The sequence below is a fragment of the Trichomycterus rosablanca genome, chromosome 13 (assembly GCF_030014385.1).
Source record: "Trichomycterus rosablanca isolate fTriRos1 chromosome 13, fTriRos1.hap1, whole genome shotgun sequence".
Lineage (NCBI taxonomy): Eukaryota > Metazoa > Chordata > Actinopteri > Siluriformes > Trichomycteridae > Trichomycterus > Trichomycterus rosablanca.
In genome coordinates, this window is record NC_086000.1 from 4766361 (window position 1) to 4785840 (window position 19480).

Below are 19480 nucleotides of genomic sequence, written 5' to 3' on the forward strand. Positions count from 1 at the left end.
AATTGAGGCTTTCTTGAACAGCAGCAACAGGGGTCCCTTCTTTGGACTAAATGGGCACAAATTCCTACAGACAGATGTCACAGTTTGGTAAGAAGCCTTCTCAGAAGAGTGGCTGTCATCGCTGAGAAGGTCACTCTGTTTTAATTCCATTCCATTCCAACAAGCTCATGGTTAGGTGTCCAAATACTTTTGACCATAGGCCTCAAAGACATAAAAGGTTGTTTAGCGGGTCTCAGCATTACTGACGGCAGATAAAACATTATGATGAACCTCATTTACCATTTTTCGCCACTCAGGTGGTCATTGGTATACTTCCCTGACCTAGACTTCATAGACCTGAACACCTTTGAGATGAATGGGAGCATTAACTGTGAGCCAGGCCTTACTGTTCATCACGAGCCTCTAATGTCACAAATGCTTTTTGGTTGAATGGGCACAAATTCCTACGGACAAACCCCTAGCAAGCAGGAAATCCTTCCTAGTAGAGTGGTGGCTGGTATAGTTCCAAGGGGTTCCAAGGACTCCACATTAATCCCCGTGGTTGAACTCTCCCAGTCAGGATTTCAAAAGCACAATGGGATAAATGGACTAAACTGGACCTTGCACTGGATGTTGCACTACTGCGAGACATCCAGTGAACCTTTCATGATGCCACCTAATTAACGAGTGCATTAGACTCCCAGGTTCCAGATGTGGACCTTCCAATTACCAGTGGACCTTTAAAATCGACTCTGGAACACTGGGCTGGGTGCAAGACCCCTCGTTTGGTGTCCAGAGTTTTACCATCAGCGCTGACCAGCACGCCGACCGATCAGCTGACCCCTGTCCGAATAAGAGATCCTTATGATAAGCTGAATATTCAAACGCTCTGCCATCTCTCTGGCTAAGGATGAGGATGGGGGGGGGCTTGTCGAAGATATTTCCTCCCGACAGATGGACCGCAAGGACCCATCTGCTGGCGAGGCAAGTGAACGCTCAATGATGCATGGCAAAACGATTTAGCTTTAGAGGATCTTCTGCGAGTAGTTAGCGGTGATGGCGGAAGCAGCATCGTGAGCGAACGCTCTATTTAGGATTTGATCTATTGCCTTCATAAACTAGAGGGCTTCTTAAAGAGACGGCGCCTTATTAGTCTACAAAGTCAATTGTTCTTTTCAGATTGTGGTACGTTGGCGTGGTATTTAGAGCAGCGTTTGATGGACATGTCTTATACCGCAATGTAGTCAGATCCGGTCATAATGGCAGTATGGTGAGGCAGTATTCTAGTGTAGTTGCGGCACTGCTCAAGGGTCTGGAGACCCTTATTTATCCATTTTCTCCCTTTTCTTCCAATTTAGTGTCACCAATTATCCTTCCCCTGCTGGGGACCCCGATCTGGTCCGAAGACCATGTCCAACATGTTCACAGTCCACCGACCCCTTCTGATTCACACGTACTTTGAGGGATTCGTGTGTGAGGCCAGTCTTGCACATGGAGAGTCACTCACTGATCTCCGCATTCCCCCACTGTACAGGCACCTCGTGCAACTAACCAGGGTCCTTATGCAGCAGCAAAGCCACGGCCCCCTTTTTAGTCCAGTCTTTTCCCACACAAAAGAATAGGGGTCAATTTTGTCTGCTGCTGGCACTGCAATTGGACCTGCTAGGGGGCGCCCAGCCATCCGGTAGCAGAGCTGAGATTGGAACTCGAGAAGTTCAGAATCTCAGTGCTGATGTTCTAGTGGGCACCCATGCTTTATTTGTCATATATGCTAATATGGGAGCAGCCGGGTCGATTGTATGATTGTATGATGCCCCTGCAGCTAAGAGGTTTAAAGGGCTTGAGGGCCAGGATTCAAACCCGCAACCTTCCCATTGATAGCCCAAACCTCTACCCAACTAGGCCACAATTGTTCCAAACTTCAACGTCTCATGACTAATGAACACATTAACTCCCAGGTTCCAGATGCAGCCGTCCTAATTACCAGGGGACACGGTACAATCCGCCGTACCTTTCAAACCGACTCTGGAACACTGGGCTGGGTGCAAAACCCCTCGTTTGGTGTCCAGAGTTTTACGATCAGTGCTAACCACCACACTGACTGATGACCCTCTTGATCATCTATCTCCCCTGCCAAGTAACTATGCCAATCTTAGCATTTGTAAGCCTAAGCCTATGGAGCCTATAAAGCTGAGAAGCTTGCTTGACTGTGGACAGTCACCAGGAGCAGTTTTAGAACCAATTCCCTGACTGAAACTTCCCCTGTTGCTGCTGACCACACTGACCTCTGAAAGCCCTGTGCAGGCTCCTTGATGATCCCAGCCCTTACTTAGGTCTGCCCGGCCAGGTCGATAGCAAAGCAGAGATTCGAACATGAAACACGCACTACTGCGTATGTGGACGCATGACCATGAGCTTGGACGTCCCATTCCAAAACCACTGGAATTAAAGTGGACGTACTGGACAAATACAGTTCCGATTCATCTAAATGGTGCCTAGTTGGGGTGCTCTCGCTTTAAAGTTAGACGCCCTGGATTTTAACAACATTTTGATCCACCACTTAGCAATGGGTGTGGCTGAAACCCCTAAATTTGAATCATTAGGAGGGTTGTGTACATACATTCCCAGGCCACCCACAGAGATCTGAGATCCTTGCTTAGTCTGGTTCCTCTCAAGGTCTCTTCCTGGCTGAGAGGACAAAGGCAAGTGAGACATTTTCCTGAAGGGCAAATTTATATAAAGCTAATGATTGGGCGTAAACGGACACATTTTTTTAGATCTGACAAAGGCCTCCGTCCCCTTAGCACGCCTTCGTGTTGATGTAGTGCAGAATCTCATTACGGATCTAATACAATAACTGCCGAGTCACTCCGGAGGGGTAGCGGCGAAACCAGATTAGTCTTATTACTTCATTATGCGCCGTGTGGTGCGACTCAAGAGTGGACGATCGCATTAGGCAACAGATGAGATCACAGAGAGGGAACTGTTCGCCCCCTCCTTGAAACCCTTTAATTGATTCAACGTGAGACAGATTTGGGAAACCGGGCATCGGTGTATAGTAGCCCGCCTGAGAGGGCTTTATTTTTGGGGAGATGACCGCTGCGGACGGGAGGACAAAGGGGAAAGTGTTTGTCATTGTCTGAGGGATTAATGAGTGTGACCCCTGTTGTGTGGTTCGTTCTGTGGGACGTTACTTGGCTGTGCAGCTTGATTCTCATTACGGCACCTCTCGCTAGATACCCACGGCACCGACCTCATCGTGGTCAATCTCATTAGAAACAGTGCGGACAGACAAAAAGTTCCTTTTACCATCCCATGTCATTACTCTTGACTATAAAGTTTGCATTGAGCTGCATGTTGTGCATTACATACATTTATTTATTTTAAATTTTTTCTTTTTTACATGTTTATTTTATTTTTATTTATTTTATTTATATTTATTTATTTTTCTTTTTTACATATTTTATTTTATTTTTTATTTTGTTTTTATGTATTTATTTTTCTTTTTTACGTTTGTTTAACTTTATTTATTTAATTTTACTTTTATTTTTTATTTTTACATGGTTATTTTCTTTTTTCTTTTTTTCTTTTTTACATATTTGTTTAATTTAATTTATTTAATTCTTATTTATTTTTTATTTTTGCATGTTTATTTAATTTTTCTTTCTTTTTTATTATTTTTTACATGTTTATTTTATTTTTGTATATTTTATTTTTATTTATTTTTTTACATGTTTATTGAATTTTTTTAATTTTATTTTATTTTTGTATTTTTTGGGGTATTGTTTTATAATTAGCTCAGATTTTGTACAGGTCCTTAATGGGAAGGGATTGTTTTTTATTCATTATTTTTCAAATATGTAAATAAATTGTGCATTTAATGTAAAGTCACAAAAAATCGGCAATAAACAGCACTGAAATCATGAGACCATACCCACAGCCTTTCAAAAAAATACAAATAAATAAACACTCGTCCGATACCAGAGTTTAATCCACAACACATTCAAAATATGTCTTTGTTTTGTTTTACCAACGACATGTTTTCAATATCAAACAATCTGTACTGCAGACAAGCCGGTCTAGCTCCTGCACTCTCTTACTAGAAAGTCACCCAGCTCTAACACATGCAAAACCTTATTTAACACAACCTAATTAACACACAGCTAAACCTTTTCTTAATGCTCCTTTTATATCGGGAGCGAATGACATAAAATGTGTCTATGTAGACAGATCGAGCACTTTAAAGCTGGGCTGAAGTGTGTCGCTGATCACATGGACACTCTTGTGTCTGTCAGGAGTCCATCAGGATCAGGAACTGGTGACGATATAGCCTGTGACGTTTCACCTTGAACGCTGTCGCCTCGTTGTGCTTTTCAAGCCTGGCGTGGAAGCAGTGCGCCACGGGTTCGACGGTCACAGAACTTATCGTGACCTCTTCCGGAGTGGTCCTCGGAGCGACAGGACCTCGGAAGCCCCGGGCTGCTAACCCGGCGACACGCCGTGTCCCGGCAAGTTCAGGATCCTGTCCGTCATTCAGTTATGACTCACGGTGGTGTCACTTCTGTGTGTTCTCAGTTTTATTACTTCTGTTTGATACAGTTTTAATGCCAAAAAGTATCAAAAATCCCCTTTAAAAAATAATAATAGTAATATGTATAATACGCACTATAATACGCACTCTATTTCTATTAAAGGTCCAAAATACATGATGGGGTAAGTCCATATATATCCAATTATTAGACAGTGAGGCGTTTCCCAACTTAATATCTTCGCCACATGAACTAAACCAAGACCGGTGAAGAACAACATGTGAAGCCTTTGGTCGTATATTTTCACCACTCACGAGTGGATTCTTTGCCCTCTTTGCCCTTTGTACTCCTTCACACTCCCCATCAGTCCCCCCCCCCCTTCGTAGGACACGGCCCGTTGTGTCTGTTGATGGCCCATCAGGGCCAACAGCACTGCTGGGACTATAAACCGGGGCTCCACGGTGTTGGGCTAGAATCAGACTATAACATACACTGATCAGCCATAACATTAAAACCACCTCCTTGTTTCTACACTCACTGTCCATTTTATCAGCTCCACTTACTACATAAAGGCACTTAGGCACTGTAGTTCTACAATTACTGACTATAGTCCATCTGTTTCTCTGCATGCTTTGTTAGCCCTCTTTCATGCTGTTCTTCAATGGTCAGGACCCCCAAAGGACCACCACAGAGCAGGTATTATTTAGGTGGTGGATCATTCTCAGCACTGCAGTGACACTGACATGGTGGTGGTGTGTTAGTGTGTGTTGTGCTGGTATGAGTGGATCAGACACAGCAGTGCTGATGGAGTTTTTAAACACCTCACCGTCACTGCTGGACTGAGAATAGTCCACCGACCAAAAATATTTAGCCAACAGCGCCCCATGGGCAGCGTCCTGTGACCACTGATGAAGGTCTAGAAGATGACCAACTCAAACAGCAGCAACAGATGAGCGATCGTCTCTGACTTTGTATCTACAAGGTGGACCAACTAGGTAGGAGTGTCTAATAGAGTGGACAGTGAGTGGACACGGTATTTAAAAACTCCAGCAGCGCTGCTGTGTCTGATCCACTCATACCAGCACAACACACACTAACACACCACCACCATGTCAGTGTCACTGCAGTGCTGAGAATGATCCACCACCTAAATAATACCTGCTCTGTGGTGGTCCTGTGGGGGTCCTGACCATTGAAGAACAGCATGAAAGGGGGCTAACAAAGCATGTAGAGAAACAGATGGACTACAGTCAGTAGTTGTATAACTACAAAGTGCTTCTATATGGTAAGTGGAGCTGATAAAATGGACAGTGAGTGTAGAAACAAGGAGGTGGTTTTAATGTTATGGCTGATCAGTGTATTAGTAGTAATCTGATGTCCAATTTGCACAACAAATGCACCGTTTTCGTCTATCTTGCTGATCTAGACAAATCGTATTTGGTCATATTTTTTCACCACTCATGGGTAGATTATGTTGCCCTTTTTGCCCTCTGTACTCCTTCACACTCCCTATCAGTCCCACTATTTGTAGGAGACCATCCGTTGTGTCTGTTGACCGCCCATCCAGGCCATTGGAACTGCTGTAGCATCAGCCTACAACATATAAGTACGCGTGTGATCCCCATACAAACCTGAAGCACGCAGGTAAAAAGAAGTGGTCAACTACTGCACACGTGTCAGAAAGGGGGTTTGGGGGGTATTTACAGCCCTCCTCGATCAGAAGTAAAGGTGAAAATACAAATCAAGCGATTGGATACGACTACACCGGGAGACGAGACCAGGTCAGCATCAATCCCCATCAATTCACCGAAAAGTCATGACTATATTCACATCAGCTTTTCAAAATTCAGCTCTATAAGCTGAAATTCATGAGTCTTTATGCCACGGGTGAGCGTGCCCCGCTGTAGCAAAGGTCGCACCCCTGTCACTGTGTGGTCGGTGTGATTGGCTGGTGCCTCACTGTCAGGAGAGCGTTGACTGCTGGAAGTGGAGCTTTTATCGGTGCTTCTTGGACTCTCTTACACAATTTTCCATACGCTTATTCGATCATGTTTATGCTGACTGTTCATTTCCTTTAATAAATAGATTTATCGGCCTGAACAGAAGTCAAGATGTCATGATCCCACGGTCCTGGTCTTCAAAGGTTGTCTGCTTCAAACTCATCAAGATATTCAGACGAGGGTTCTGCTTTTGTCATTTTTAGTTTTTTTTTTTTTGTAGGTTTGGGTGGCACATCAAGTTAATATACACCGATCAGCCATAACATTAAAACCACCTCCTTGTTTCTACACTCACTGTCCATTTTATCAGCTCCACTTACCATATAGAAGCACTTTGTAGTTCTACAATTACTTACTGTAGTCCATCTGTTTCTCTGCATGCTTTGTTAGCCCCCTTTCATGCCCACGGGGTGCTGTTGGCTGGATACTTTTGGTTGGTGGACTATTCTCAGTCCAGCAGGGACGGTGAAGTGTTTAAAAACTCCAGCAGTGATGCTGTGTCTGATCCACTCATACCAGCAGTGTCTCTGTGGTGGTCCTGTGGGGGTCCTGACCATTGAAGAACAGGGTAAAAGCAGGCTAAAAAAGGATGTAGATAAACAGATGGACTACAGTCAGTAATTGTAGAACTATAAAGTGCTCCTATATGGTAAGTGGAGCTGATAAAATGGACAGTGAGTGTAGAAACAAGGAGGTGGTTTTAATGTTATGGCTGATATGCACTTTCTAAGAAGAAACTCAATGATTACTTTAACAAAGCAGAAAGGTTATGCAACACCTATATCACTCAAAGTAATTTCCTTTAAACACAATGACCGGTTGTGGCACTTTTGGCTGTAACAAATGCTTCCGATAGGTTACGATCAGATTTTCACATTGTTCTCAATCATTTTCTTCACATCAAGGCTTAAACCGCTCATATAAGGTCAGAATTTTGACTAGACCACTTTAAAATCCTACTTTAAAAACTAGTCCAAGTCTGGTATGCAGACCAGATCAGCTGTGGCGACCCTGCGGCGCTTAAAGCTGACGTCAATAGGGACGGCGGTGCTTTAAAAATAAACTAAGAAGGCGCTTTGGTCATTGCTGGGAAAGAAAGAGTAATCTGAATTGTTGCACTACACTAATGACCGGAGGAGGAGCGGCACAGCGGTTGTTTCGCTGATTCGATAGCAGGTCGTCGAGACAGATGTTCCCGACATATGTGGAGAATGAATTACCCGCTAGTAAACAAAATCTGTGATGCGGAGTCGTTTCGTCCGATCGTAAACTATCGGAAGTGTTTGTTACAGCCAAAGGTGGCGCAAACGATCATTACATTTAAGGGAAATTACACTGAGTGATATACTGTAGGTGTTGCATAACCTTTCTGCTTTGTTAAAATAATCATTGTGTTGAACAGGGTGGGACGTGGCTCGGTGGGTAGCACTGTCGCCTAACAGAGTCTTTTTGTCCGTATTTCTTTTGTTTTTCCTGTTATTGGGGGCGTCAACCAGCCGCGCATTGGAACCCGAGACCTCATTAACGGGCGAGGGTGATGGGTCACGTGAGGCCAGGAAGGTTTCTCATTGGTAGACGTGATCAGCGGTCGAACGAGGTGAACGCTAGTCGACGTATAATTGGCACCTCAAAGCAGGGGGTCTTTTTTCCTGGTGGCTAAGATGCTGGAGATGTTCTGACCGACAAGAGCAAAAATATGCAGACGACTGACTGTCATCTAGACGGACATCATTTATCGAAGCCGTCTTCTTTAATATGGATTTTTACCAGCAGCTGCTCTTCGTAGAAGGCTGTCTGTGGGAATTTGTGCCTATTTATTGAAAACAGCCAGAGGTCAGTGCTTTACGAGAAGGCTTGCCTCACAGTAGAGGCTCCGATTCATCCCAAATGCATGTCCGATGCTTTATTAGCGGTGAAGGCAATCCCAGCATTCAGAGTGTCATTTATTTGCAAGTTGGGGTTTGTCGGTGACAATTTAACCATTTTCGGTACACAGAGGGTGTTAGCTGGCATGCTGGCAGGTTGTGCCCACTTTAACCCAATGGTTTGAATGGCCTGAGGCAAACTGTGTTAGCTTAGTAAGCAAGGACTGCGGTAATGTAATCACAGTCTAAGTAGCGGGTCTGAATAGCTTGTCTATGGCGGGATTTTCTGCTAGCACACCAGCGCCTAGATTCTGAAGACCCCGATTTAAATCTTAGCTCTGCTACTGGTCACAAATTGACCACAGTGTCTGCTGGGTGGGGAAATGACCGGACTAAGTGGGCGGATAGAGGCGTCCGTGCAGAAGAACGGGCGTGAAGAAGCGAACCGCTAGGGCTGTGCATGCGTCGGAGGGCAAGTGAGCAGCAATATCCCATACTCAAACCTACGGTAAATCAGGAGAAAATGCATAAATAAATAGAAAACAAAAGAATCCTCGCTACTTAGGCAGCTGCCTAGCTGGGCATTAGACTGCAAGGCAGCTCACTAGGTTTTGGAACAGACCCAAAGATTCCACCAGCACTACAACGAGTTAATACACCGTCCAGCCTTCCTTCCTTTAGACACAGCCAGCTGAGGCTATTTGTAGGCTTCCTGTATGCTACAGGTCAAACGGTGCATCTCAACGACATCGAGACACGCCCATCCCGAGGTGAAACGTCTTTTTCGAAAGAGTCCTAAGGTGTCTGAGCTAAGCGAGGACAATTAGCGCTTTCATTTATTCAGCAGCTTCATCACGTTCGCTCGAGAGGCTGGAGACGTCCATTAACCGGGCGGGCTGTGTCTGGAGAGGCAAAAATGAAAATCAATTCATAAATAAGGAATGACATTGTCCTCACAAACGAGTATTTAGAAGTCTCTCGACATCGAAAGCTATCGATTCCTCCGCCGCCTTATCCACACCCACGGTTTGATATTAGGTTTAGCTCAAGGAACGCTTCTCAAGGTGAGTCCCGAATCCCAATCCGATAGAGCGAACCAATCGAGTTGGGTCAATGACATCTAAAGCGTAGGACTGTTTAGACCACAGAGTTGGAACGATATGCTCACTGGCCACTTTATTACGAGGGATCTTCAAAAAGTTTCCACACATTTCTATTTCTGTTGGACGCTCAAAGAAGCTTTAAGGGGAAGAAAATTTTCATGTGATGATGATGTGAAAGCAGCGGCGCATCAGTGGCTACACGCTCAACCAAAAACATTTCCTGATGGCATTAAGGAGGTGGTACGACGCTGGGAAAAATGCATCGGAAGGTGAATATGCACCAGACCAAACACCAGAACCATTAAAAAGTGACTGACCGTCTAAAGGTTTTGCTACCAAATGGATTTTGCCAGAAGCTGCCGATATTTCCGGAATTTGATACCTACCAATACCCTTGATGCCTACCAAAAACAAGAACCTTGTTAGCCAGACCGGCTTGAGCTGACCGGACTGTGAGAACGCTTCACTTCAAGGTTTGAAGAGCAGGAGACCACAGGGGTTTCTTCTAAGGTACTGCTAACTGCAACAAATTCCCATGGTAGGGTCTGAATTCCACCTAAACAGCACCAGCAAGCCTTGTGTGAACAGTTTAAACTGGCGTGGGGTATGTTTTCATGCCTTTTGATTCTTCCTATTCTTCGCACAGCACTATAGAAGCATGATTGGCTAGGTCTGTTGGAGGGGATGGTCGGAGGGAGTCTTCATTACTGCAATTGCAGCCTGATGCTGAATAATGGAGAGCAGTGTGTGATTTTCCTTACGTTAATCTGACAGGGTAGGGGTTTGTAGACACAACCGGGTAATTGGGACCAGTTTGGAATATCCCACTATGCTGGAATATCTCAGTAAACCAAACACAACTGGTGTCAAAGCCATCTGGTTTACTTCATATGCCTTCATATACCAGTCACCAGATCTGAATCCAGAAGGGCACCATTGGGATGTGCTAAAACAATCCTAACTCTAACCCAAGACGGACCAAAACCTTGTGGAATTCATGTCCCAATAGAACTGAGGCTCTGGGATTTGTAAGATCGTAGGGTTGATGGGGTCCTACAGCGGTAATACGGCGCTCTACAGACACGTGATGGATTCTGACCAATACGTATTGTTTCGTTCATTAAAAAATCCACATTATTATCAGTCTAAGGACCGAAGTCCTGCAAATCAATATAAATTCCCATTAAAAGCACAACGAGCCAGTCGCGCTACATTGAACCGTGGCCATTACTCAGTGGACGGGTCAGTCCGTGCTATTTCTTTAATCAAGACTGGCAGGCTGATTAGACTGACGCTTAGCTTGAGGAATTTCCAGCTCCGGGTTTCTGAAGTGAAGCCCTAGTGGAGTGTAACTAAACTCTGGGAAATGAAGTTGTTAGCTAAAAAGAGCTAAGCTCCGGGGCTGTGACTAAAGCCGCACGTGATTGCTCCGGGGGGCGAAAAACACTTATTACTTCATTACGTCCATGGTGTATCGATTTCCTGTCGCGATAACGCGTCGGCGAGAAAATATGGCTGTCCGACGTCGTTCTGCGGCCGTTAGCCATGGCGGGGGCTCTGGCGTGTTGCTCCAGGCCTGATTGAGTCGAATTATAGGGACTGTAAATAAGCTACACTCACCGGCCACTTTATTAGGAACACCTGCACCTGAATTGTCCGCATCCAGTGAACGGTAGTTCACACTGCACGACTTGACTTTTAAGTCGTTGTGGTTTACACACACCACCATCTATCATCTCTGTCCAGTGAGCTCAGGATTCTCCCAGGACCCCCACAGAGCAGGTATTATTTAGGTGGTGGATCATTCTCAGCACTGCAGTGACACTGACATGGTGGTGGTGTGTTAGTGTGTGGTGTGCTGGTATGAGTGGATCAGACACAGCAGCGCTGCTGGACTGAGAATAGTCCACCAACCAAAAACATCCAGCCAACAGCGCCCCGTGGGCAGCGTCCTGTGACCACTGATGTAGGTCTAGAAGATGACCGACTCAAACAGCAGCAATAGATGAGCGATCGTCTCTGACTTTACATCTACAAGGTGGACCAACTAGGTAGGAGTGTCTAATAGAGTGGACAGTGAGTGGACACGGTATTTAAAAACTCCAGCAGCGCTGCTGTGTCTGATCCACTCATACCAGCACAACACACACTAACACACCACCACCATGTCAGTGTCACTGCAGTGCTGAGAATGATCCACCACCTAAATAACACCTGCTCTGTGGTGGTCCTGTGGGGGTCCTGACCATTAAAGAACAGGGTGAAAGCAGGCTAAAAAGATATGTAGAGAAACAGAAGGACTACAGTCAGTAATTGTAGAACTACAAAGTGCTTCTATATGGTAAGTGGAGCTGATAAAATGGACAGTGAGTGTAGAAACAAGGAGGTGGGTTTAATGTTATGGCTGATCAGTGTATATGACCCAACCAATGACTTAGAGTCTAAAAGGCTTAGAAAAAGAGTGGAGGCTGTTATAGCTACAAGCCCAAAGTTAAGTGTCACATATAAAATGATGCTGCTACTATTCTTCTGCCTATTCTGTAATAAACTGGACCGACAGAACATCATCGGCATCATGATAAATTCCCGCCTGCGTTTTCCTACTTTTTCTTCCTTCCCTTGGTTTCCAACTACCTACACAATCAATCAGCACCGACCCTCTTCGCCCCAACCCCCCACCCCCCCACCCCAATTCCCTCCCTCCTGGATTTGAGATCACAGGATGTAAATCCCTGACAAGGTATCTATACGTAATATTAATGTGCTTAGCGGAGGGTTCCCCGTGAACACAGTGCCGGCTGCCAAATAAAGGCGTGATCAGAGGCGGGTCAGGCCCCCTATGCTGCGTCCTCGGGCGGAGGATGGATGGAGCATCATTAGGTAAAGGAGCTCGGCCATTCTCTGCAGAAATGGCCAGGCTTGAGGTAGCCATCAATCTAGCCTCAGATACCCATCGGTGCGGTGAGGTGCTCCGGGACTCTGGAAGCTGAGCCTAAACCCATCTGCAGGCTGAGGGCTCGGTAACGCTCCCTAATGCCTACATATTGCCAACCTTGCCAACACAGAGGGGGGATGAGAGTCACATCTTTACATGTGCACATATACATTAAAGCCCAAAATGAATGAATGAATGAATGAATGAAAGCCTCTATTGTACACACTACAGGGGGTCCCTAAAGTCTGGACACATACACTATATTGCCAAAAGTATTCACTCACCCATCCAAATCATTGAATTCAGGTGTTCCGATCACTTCCATGGCCACAGGTGTATAAAACCAAGCACCTAGTCATGCAGACTGCTTCTACAAACATTAGTGAAAGAATGGGTCGCTCTCAGGAGCTCAGTGAATTCCAGCGTGGTACCGTGATAGGATGCCACCTGTGCAACAAGTCCAGTCGTGAAATTTCCTCACTACTAAATATTCCACAGTCGACTGTCAGTGGTATTATAACAAAGTGGAAGCGATTGGGAACGACAGCAACTCACAGATCGGGGTCAGCGGATGCTGAGGGGCATAGTGTCAATCGCTACAGACCTTCAAACTTCATGTGGCCTTCAGATTAGCTCAAGAACAGTGAGTAGAGAGCTTCATGGAACGGGTTTCCATGGCCAAGAAGCTGCATCTAAGTGTTACATCACCGAGCGCTTCTCACGCTTCTCCGTCTGTCAATCCGATGGACGAGTCTGGGTTTGGCGGTTGCCAGGAGAACGGTACTTGTCTGACTGCATTGTGCCAAGTGTAAAGTTTGGTGGAGGGGGGATTATGGTGTGGGGTGTTTTTCAGGAGTTGGGCTCGGGCCCTTAGTTCCAGTGAAAGGAACTCTTAATGCTTCAGCATACCAAGAGATTTTGGACAATTTCATGCTCTCAACTTTGTGGGAACAGTTTGACAAAGCAAGCTCCATAAAGACGTGGATGAGCGAGTTTGGTGTGGAAGAACTTGACTGGCCTGCACAGAGTCCTGACCTCAACCCCATAGAACACCTTTGGGATGAATTAGAGCGGAGACTGCGAGCCAGGCCTTCTCGTCCAACATCAGTGTCTGACCTCACAAATGCGCTTCTGGAAGAATGGTCAAAAATTCCCATAAACACACTCCTAAACCTTGTGGAAAGCCTTCCCAGAAGAGATGAAGGTGTCGGAATACACAGTGCATCACAGTTTGTTGTGTATGGGGCAGCAAACGGGGGACCAACACAATATTAGGAAGGTGGTCATAATGTTATGCCTGATTGGTGTGCATTGTGTCATTTTGTGACTGTCATCCTCTGTTCTGCTCTATATTTCCGCTCTCTGTCTCGTCAGGGGGTGATCTGTGTTTATTTTTAGGTAGTGGGGGGTACCCGACTTGTTAGTACACCGCCGTCCAATTTGTTGAGGGTGTACACATTTGATTAAGGTTGGGGTCCCTCCTGCTGCACACCCCACCCATCGATCACCTTGATAAGTCCCAGATAGGCGGCGTATTGCCTGGGAACGGGACGGAGAGGGATATCAATCCAGGTGTCGTTCCGCCCTCTCCCCCGGCCCGGACGCGTCCCGTGACGTTTCGGTAGAGATGCTAGACCGACCGGTGAGGAGGTGAAGGGGAGAGAGGGTGGAGCAGTCCAGCAGGGGGTTGGCAGGTAGGGAGAGGGGTGGCGAACGATGCTCCGGGGGGTTGGAAAGGTTCTATGGGGTCATCTGAGCTCTTACAGCTACAAAAGGGTTGCCAAATCCATATTTTGTAAAAAACAATCTGAACCAAACTGGCACAAATTCCCATAGACACACTCTTGAAAATCTTGTAGAGGTGGAAAGCTGTCACAACTGCCAAAGGGTTGCCAAATCTGTATGTAGTAAATACAATCTGAACCAAACTGGCACAAATTCCCATAGACACACACTTGAAAATCTTAAGGATGTGGAAAGCTGTCACAACTGCCAAAGGGTTGCCAAATCCATATTTTGTAAATTCAATCTGAACCAAACTGGCACAAATTCCCATAGAGACACTGTTAAAAATCTTGTAATTGTGGGAAGCTGTCACAGCCACCAAAAGGTTGCCAAATCCATATTTAGTAAATACGATGAAAAGGTTGCCAAATCTGTATTTAGTAAATACAATCTGAACCAAACAGGTACAAATTCCCATAGAGACACTCTTGAAAATCTTGTAAATTTGGGAAGCTGCCACAGCTACCAAAGGGTTGCCAAATCCATATTTAGTAAATACGATGAAAGGGTTGCCAAATCAGTATTTAGTAAATATAAGGAAAGGGTTGCCATATCCATATTGTGGCACAAATTCCCATAGACACAGTCATGAAAAGAAGCTTTCTGTGTACAGTTGGAGACCAAAAATCCCTTTGACACCTCAGAACCCAACGATAAACGTAAGATCTAAGTGGAAAACAGATGTCTGAATTTGATAACTTCATTTACGTGCGGATCGCTCTGCTAAAACCGGCGTCCCGTAACGTTCGCACACTGGGTCACGTTCGCCTCTTGCTAGCATTCGCTCTCGGCGTAATTGAATCGAACGGCACGGAAAACTCAGGCGTCAGCGCTTTTCCCGGTGTCCTTCTCTGTACCTTTGGAATCATAACGATGCAAATTACCGTTTGGTTATATTAACAGTCAAACCTGGAAAGCGTAAAAAAGGAAGCAAGGGAGACAAAAGTGAGGGTGAGTTCCCCCCCCCCCCCCATTCTTCCACCCCGATTGAGATTGTGAGCCTCTGCCTTTTCATCGTCGCTAAGTGCTAACTTGGGATTTCCCGGACCTATTGTCGCGTCAGGCGGAGCGGCAGCTCTTCCATTGTGATGATAATGGATTCGGCGTTGTTGGCTTGGAGGTCAGTGGGTCAACATAAGCTCCTTAATGGACTGTGAAATAACTCTAACTGCATTAACCTCCGCAGATCACGTGGTGCCGCGCCCGTCCGCTCGTGCTCTCTCCCGGACGCTCACGGCACGTTTGGATTGAATTTTAATTGGCCGAGCGGACGCCTGGCAGTGGCGCTCCGAGGGTTTCAATCGCTGGAATAGGTGCGTGGATAAAAGGCGACAGTCTGAAAGTGGCCTTGGTTTCGTGCGTGTAGGACCGCGGCGCTCTGCTACGTTCGCGTGTCGGGGACCTGGTGAGCGGCCTCCTGCGTCCAATTCGTTCACCTAGATGTAAAAAGCTGTCACAGCCACCAAAGGGTTGCCAAATCTGTATTTAGCAAAAACAATCTGAAACAAACTGGCACAAATTCCCATAGAGACACTCTTGAAAATCTTGTGGATGTGGAAAGCGGTCACAGACGCAAAAGGGTTGCCAAATCCATATTTAGTAAATACAAATAGAACCAAACTGGCACAAATTCCCATAGACACACTCTTGAAAATCTTGTGGATGTGAAAAGCTGTCACAGCCACCAAAGGGTTGCCAAATCTGTATTTAGTAAATACAAACAGAACCAAACTGGCACAAATTCCCATAGACACACGAACATCGCGCTCATGGCTCGATCGAATTGAATTTTAATTGGCCGAGCAGACGCCTGGCAGCGGCGTTCCGAGGGTTTCAATCGCTGGAATAGGTGCGCAGGTAAAAGGTGACAGTCTGAAAGTGGCCTTGGTTTCGCGCGTGTAGGAACGCGGCGCTCTGCTGCGTTCGCTTGTCGGGGACCTGGTGAGCGGCCTCCTGTCTCCGAACTGGTTCCCCTAGAGGCCGGAGCCTGGGGCAACTGGAAATTGCATCTTTTAATCACCGTGATTAGGAGCTGACAGCGGGACGTGTTCATTTTGTGAAGAGATGTGACATTAATACATGTTTTGAAGAAACAAAGCAGCAGATATTTGTTGTTAAAAAATAAACATTTGCATTGTATAATCAGAAATATACATAGCAGTGGAAAATATTTGTTTATTGAGGATCTGGCAACCAATTTCTAAGTGTTTTTGGGCCACACAGGCTACACTATATAGAGAAAGTATTGAATTCATGTGCTGCTGACACGACGGTTGCTACCAAGTACAATAAATCAATTATATAAAGGAAATCACATGCTTCTGACTCTTCAGCTAGTTTAGGGAAGGCCCTTTCCTGTTCCAGCAAGAGCAAGCTCCATTAAGACATGAACAACTAGTGGGTAGCACTGTCGCCTCACGGCAAGAAGGTCCTGGGTCCGGGTCTATTCTGTGCAGAGTTTACATGTTCTCCCCGTGTCTGCGTGGGTTTCCTCCTGGAGCTCCGGTTTCCTCCGGAGACACTGAATTGCCCTATAGGTGAATGTGTGATGGACTGGCGCCCCGTCCAGGGTGTTACTGTGTGCCTTGCGCCCATTGAAAAGCTGCACCCTGATTGGATAAGCGGGTAAGAAAGTGAGTGAGCGAGTGAGTGAGTGTATAACCAGGTCTAGATTTACGTGCTGCCGTTCATTTGACTTCTAAAGGGTCGTGTACCCGGGTAACGTTCTTCTACACGCCTAAGCGAGTCGCTTAACTCGTGGAACGAGGACGCCGTTCGAGAGTCCGAACTGCCTCCTTCCTTCCGAGAGCAAACTGAAAACGACAAAGCGGAGCGTCGGACTCGATTACGCCGATGGAGCGTGTTCCGTTTGAGTAAAGTTTAAACGACAATTAATTTCGCTCGATAAATAAGCGTCTGACGCATCGCGTCAAAACAAAAAGAGCCCGACAATTAGTTTTCCATTTTTCCTGCCAAATAAGGCTGACGTCCGGGAGGGAAAACGGAGGATCGGGGGCGGCGTAAATCAGTCTTAATTTTGCCTCCGCTATTAAAAAAAGCGCCATTAAGACCTTCCTCGCCTCATTTCATCTTCCTCTTGTTTCACTTTTTCAATTTGTGCGTAAGGGGGAGTTCACTCATCATAAAATTTCACTTTGGCTGGCCTATCGTTTGCATCTCGGCCAATAAATAGCAATTAGCATTAACAATTAAACCAGAGAGTGGAACCGATGTCTGCTCCCTGGAAAAGCTGATGAATGGCTGAGGAGTGGTTTCTTTTTTTCCCCTGAGCGGGGGGGAAGGGGGGGGGTGGCATTACCCCACACGGCCCTGCAGTAAAAGTTAGAGCAGTTAGTGAAGTTATGAAATGCTAAAATGCTGGAGTTTGTCACTTGCTGTTGAAATACGCTAACTGGAGTATCGCAGCGTTTTAGGAGCTAGCCAAGAGAGACCCACGGCGCTCGGGCACATTTTAATGTCTTATTTCAGTGACCCGTTTTATTCCCCCTCCGAGGGAGATGGAAAGCACAGCCAGGGCATTCGGAATAACCATTTCCAACAGTCTATGGCACCTCATTACATTTTACATCGCACCTCTGTTTGAGGCTGTTTTATCTATGAATTAATGCTCTGTCTAAAAGTATGTGGACGCCTGATTATGACATGTTGGGCATATAATAATGATAAGCCCCCCCCTACACACACGCCACCTTTGGATCTATAAGCAACTTCTTACAGGATTTTCTAGCATCTGTGGGAATTTGTGCCCATTCATTTATCAAAAAAGCAATTAAAAGTTCAGGCCTTGCTCGCATTCTGTGTTCCAATTCTCCTCCAATGTTCTAAACCTGACTTTCCCCTTTGGGATTATTAAAGTGATCTACACCAATCAGCCATAACATTAAAACCACCTCCTTGTTTCTACACTCACTGTCCATTTTATCAGCTCCACTGACCATATAGGAGCACTTTGTAGTTCTACAACTACTGACTGTAGTCCATCTGTTTCTCTGCATGCTTTGTTAGCCCCCTTTCATGCTGTTCTTCAATGGTCAGGAGCCCCACAGGACCACCACAGAGCAGGTATTATTTAGGTGGTGGATCATTCTCAGCACTGCAGTGACACTGACATGGTGGTGGTGTGTTAGTGTGTGTTGTGCTGGTATGAGTGGATCAGATACAGCAGCGCTGCTGGAGTTTTTAAATACTGTGTCCACTCACTGTCCACTCTATTAGACACTCCTACCTGGTTGCTTCACCTTGTAGATGTAAAGTCAGAGACGATCGCTCATCTATTGCTGCTGGTTGAGTTGGTCATCTTCTAGACCTTAATCAGTGGTCACAGGACACTGCTCACGGGGCGCTGTTGGCTTGATATTTTTGGTTGGTGGACTATTCTCAGTCCAGCAGTGACAGTGAGGTGTTTAAAAACTCCAGCAGCGCTGCTGTGTCTGATCCACTCATACCAGCACAACACACACTAACACACCACCACCATGTCAGTGTCACTGCAGTTCTGAGAATGATCCACCACCTAAATAATACCTGCTCTGTGGGGGTCCTGACCATTGAAGAACAGAGTGAAAGCAGGTTAACAAAGCATGCAGAGAAACAGATGGACTACAGTCAGTAATTGTAGAACTACAAAGTGCTTCTATATGGTAAGTATATACACACATATATACAGTACATATATGCACAGACAGAGGTGTATATATAGGAATGACAGTATACAATCTAAGCAATTGAGGATTAAGGGCCTTGCTCAAGGGCCCAACAGTGGCAACCTTGTAGCGGTGGTGCTTGAACCTGCAACCTTCTTATTACTGGACCAGCACCTTAATTACTAGGCTACAGCTGGACAAGACTCTTTTTTTAGCAACTGGAGTCACCAAAACAGCTGAGCAGTTACCTTGAGCAAAGCCCTTTACAAATGGGGTGTCCAGATATTTTTGGCCATACAGTTTAAATGCTTTAGTTTCTAGTTCAATCAACATCTAGCGCACGGAACCCCTCCAACTCCGTCCCGAACGCTCAACACATCCACAGCGACTCGGGTGAATACGAGCGACGTACGAATTCATTTGGTTGCATTAATCATCCGGTAAAAGTGCTGACGTTGCGCTACGAGCGCCCCTGGCTAACTAACCATGGACTAAGGACGGTGGCACCCGAAAGCAAAAAAAGAGAGAGCCCTGAAATCAGAGGTGAGCTGCGCTTGCTCTCGTCCTTTTATTAACATCGCGAGCCCATTAGAAAGCTCCCTGTTCGCCTTCAGTGGAGC